Source organism: Papaver somniferum, chromosome 6 (assembly GCF_003573695.1).
Source record: "Papaver somniferum cultivar HN1 chromosome 6, ASM357369v1, whole genome shotgun sequence".
Taxonomy (NCBI): domain Eukaryota; kingdom Viridiplantae; phylum Streptophyta; class Magnoliopsida; order Ranunculales; family Papaveraceae; genus Papaver; species Papaver somniferum.
Genome location: NC_039363.1, coordinates 136,161,535 through 136,165,268, shown reverse-complemented (window position 1 = coordinate 136,165,268; position 3,734 = coordinate 136,161,535). Strand labels below are relative to the sequence as shown.

The following is a 3,734-nucleotide window of genomic DNA, read 5'->3' as shown; positions in this document are numbered from 1 at the left end:
ATCAATCTAATTATATTTATTTGAATGTTTTACAATGTGTTTTTCTGCGTTATGAACTGCCAATCTGAGAAGTTTGACCCAACTGATAAATGCATCAGATATCTTATCTTCTACTATCCAAGAAGTATCCATTACTGTAGAAGAACTTCGTATCAAGGATAATTGAAAAAAATTGAAAAAAAGAAGAAGATTGGTTTAATATTTCAATCCTATTAATTCAAGTAGATCACAAGTGCGGCAACTTTTACATGCTCGGTTAGCTGTAATAGTAGGAATGTCTAATTAATCAAAAAGTTAGTTGATGCTGCTATAACTACAACTTCTTAGTATTACAAAGTTATTGAACTGATCGAATCATACTATTCCAATATGTCACAAAATTTCATACTATCTCAATAGATCATCAAAATTTCGAACTATTTCAAATTTAATTTTATTGAAAATCGATATATCAAGAAAAAGTAAAATACTAAATAAACCTAAATCAAAATCAAACAAGCAAGCAAGCAAGCATACATCCAATCAAACCCAAATCAAATCACAAAAGGCAAGGATTAGATCACATATCAAAGAAAACTTCACTGATCTTCCAAAAAAATCTCACCCCAGGTTTAGATCGCATACGTCTGTTGAAAAATAACATTAAAATCATAGATCAAATAGCAACAACAAAAAAAATCCTAATTCATATTTCAACTTCACTGTCGAATCATACCTGACTCTAAATATAACCAAAATATGAGAGGAAACAAGTTGAATGATACCTGACTCTAAATGTGATCAAAGCAAAACTTCGATTTGTCACATGGATGCTGGGAGGGCAATACAAGCAATTAATAACACGGAGGTTCAATCTGGAGGGTGGATTGCGGTGGATCAGCTTGGAGCATCTGCTAATCTTGGAATGTTCAAGGGTTTGCGAACAAATATCTAGACACCACCTAAGTGATCTCATTAAGTCAAATGATCCTGATATGGCATTTTGTCTGAGACTAAAAATCAGGATAAAAAATGCTTGGGTTCATAACTTAGGTTTTATGAATTACTATTTTGTCCTGTTGGGGTTTCTGTGGGGTTATTCTTGCTTTGAGAGGATGGTATAAAACTTGATATTGTTGATGCTAATATGAATTTCATAATTTGTTATGCTAGTATAGATGCTAAAAGTGACAAAACTCTCATTGTTTTTATGTATGGTGCCTTGGAACCAGAAGAGGTTAGAAGTCGGTGGGATTATCTGTATAACCTGGGACCTTTAACTGCTCTTGGATAGTAGTAGGAGATTTGAACTTTGTTACCAGCAAAGAAGAAAAACTAGGAGGTAATGCACCTTCTCAGACAGATTTGAACTTGGTTAATGATCACCTAGAGAATCTTTATTTAGGTGACGTGTCTTACATAGGGAATCCGTATACTTAGTCCAATAAAAGGATGAATTCTAGTCTGATTTTGGAAAGTCTAGGTAGAGCCTTTGGCAACGGTAGATGGTTTAGAAACTTCCCTAATAGTGTAGTTTACAATCTTATCCCTTATGGCAGTGTCCACTATCCTATTTTGCTGGTTAGCGATAGAGAGCTAATCAATCTAGAAAACCATATAGGTTCAATAAATGTTGGTTTCTTGACTTAGCTTGTGTTGATCTTATAAAAATAATTGGAACGTGGATATAAATGGTTCCCATGCCTTTAGATTTTCTAAGTCTCTCCAGAATGTTAATTGTGTTCTTAGAGATTGGAATATACATAAGTTTGGAAACTTCAAGTCTCAAATCAAAGAAATTGAGGCTCAAATCTCTTCTGTCACAAAATAACAATTCTAGTAACTATAGGACTAGGCTTGAAGAGCTAGAAGTGAACTTAATTTTTGGTATGATGTGCAATGTGTATTTTATATGAAACGAGCAAAAGAAAATGTTTTGAAATTTTATGATAGGAACACGAAATATTTGCATAATAAGGTTAAATACAGGAAAAGATGTACTCAAATTGAATCCGTTCAGTCTGATGTAGGTATCTGGTAGACTGAAAATCTTGCATCGCTAATGAGTTAAAGCAGAATTTTTCTGAGATTAGTAGGACTTCGGATCCTCCTGACCCTAGTGAATTTCTTTGTGACCTTTCACCATGTATTATTGATGATACTGAGAATGAAATGTTAATTAGCGTAATCACTACTGATGAAGTTAGGAATGTTGTTTTTCAAATGCAACTATGGATATCCCCTGGTCCAGATGGTTACCCATCTGGATTTTACCAAAAGATATGGGATGTAGTGGAAAATGACACTGTTAAAATGGTACATAATTTTTTTCCATTTCAAAACACTTATTGAAGAAAATGAATCACAGTTTTGTTTCATTAATTCCTACGAATGCTTCTCTTAAATCTGCTTCAGATTTCAGACCGATTAGTCTTAGTAATGTAGATTATAAAATCATTAGTAAGCTTCTAGATAGTAGACTCAAATTAGTCATGGAAAAATTTATTAGCCCTTTCCAAGGTGCTTTTCTTTCGTCTATGCATATAAACGATAATATAGTCATTGCTCATGAGTTAGTCGATAATATGAGGAAAACTAAAGCTAAAAAAGGGCTTATGGATATCAAACTTGATATCAAAAGCCTTTTATAGAGCAGAATGGAAGTTTATAATTGTTATTTTTAGAAAATTAAGATTCCACGATGATTGGTGTAGCATGATATATGAATGCATTTCAACTGTCTCTTACTTAATGGTGCTCCAGGGGATCAATTCTTTCCTCCAAGGGGTCTTAGACAGGGGGACCCCTTGGCTCCCTATCTGTTTATAATATGTATGGAATGTCTTTCTAGAATGCTTATTAGTGTTGAAAATGATAACGTGATTCAAGGAATTAAAGCTACTAAAACTTTTTCTCCAAATATCAGTCATATGTTTTTCGCAGATGAGTGTCTCCTTTTTGCCGAAGCCACTGTCAAAGGTGCTAGGCTCCTGGACAACATTATTAATATTTTAAGTTTTCTGGACAATCCATTAATTTGGACAAGCCTGGTTTGGCCTTCAGTCCAAAAATGGATAATGGTATAAAGAATAAAATTGTTGGTATTCTTAATATCAAAACCCTAGATCTTAAAGACAAGTATCTAGGTGTCCCTCTCCTTACTCAACATAATAAAATGGATACTTTTGGCCACTTAGAAGAAAGGTTTCATGACAAACTAGCTTCTTGGAAAGGTAAGAATTTAAATCAACCAACTAGAACATTTATGGTTCAATTTGTGCTTGGTACCTTAGCATCTCACCGTCTTGTTGTGTTTCCAATTGTAAAGAAACTGACTGACAGGTTAGACGACAAATAAAGGAACTTCTGGAGGAACAAAAAGCAAGGAAGAAGAGGTTTGTTTTTCAAGGATTGAAATTTTGTCTCTAAACCTAAGGAGCAAGGAGGTATGAGCATCAAAAATATTGTTGTTTTAAATGAAGCTTTACTTGCTAAACTAGCTTGGGGATTACTCATTGAACCTGACTAACCTTGGGCCAAGTTAATGGAAAACAAGTATTTTTCCAGATCATAATCCTCTACATTGCACTGGGGATAGTGGAACTTAGGTTTGGAGAGAAGTTTGTAGAGGCTTAGAGATGATTAGGAAAATTACTGCTGGGAGGTGGATAATGGTAGAAAGATTTCGATTTGGAAAGATAAGTGGCTTTCCACTTTAGATAGTTTTCTTCCCACTAGATTTAGCTCTAGTAGCT

General features: G+C 34.1%; 1 long non-coding RNA gene across 1 annotated transcript; it reads right to left on the bottom strand.

Annotated features, from left to right (window-relative positions):
- Positions 1-417: 417 nt before the first annotated feature.
- Positions 418-1,290, bottom strand: LOC113286231. The gene is made up of 2 exons (XR_003329184.1): positions 765-1,290; positions 418-626 (listed from the first exon to the last, which is right to left on the bottom strand). It is a non-coding gene; the product is annotated as an uncharacterized LOC113286231 (long non-coding RNA).
- Positions 1,291-3,734: the final 2,444 nt, after the last annotated feature.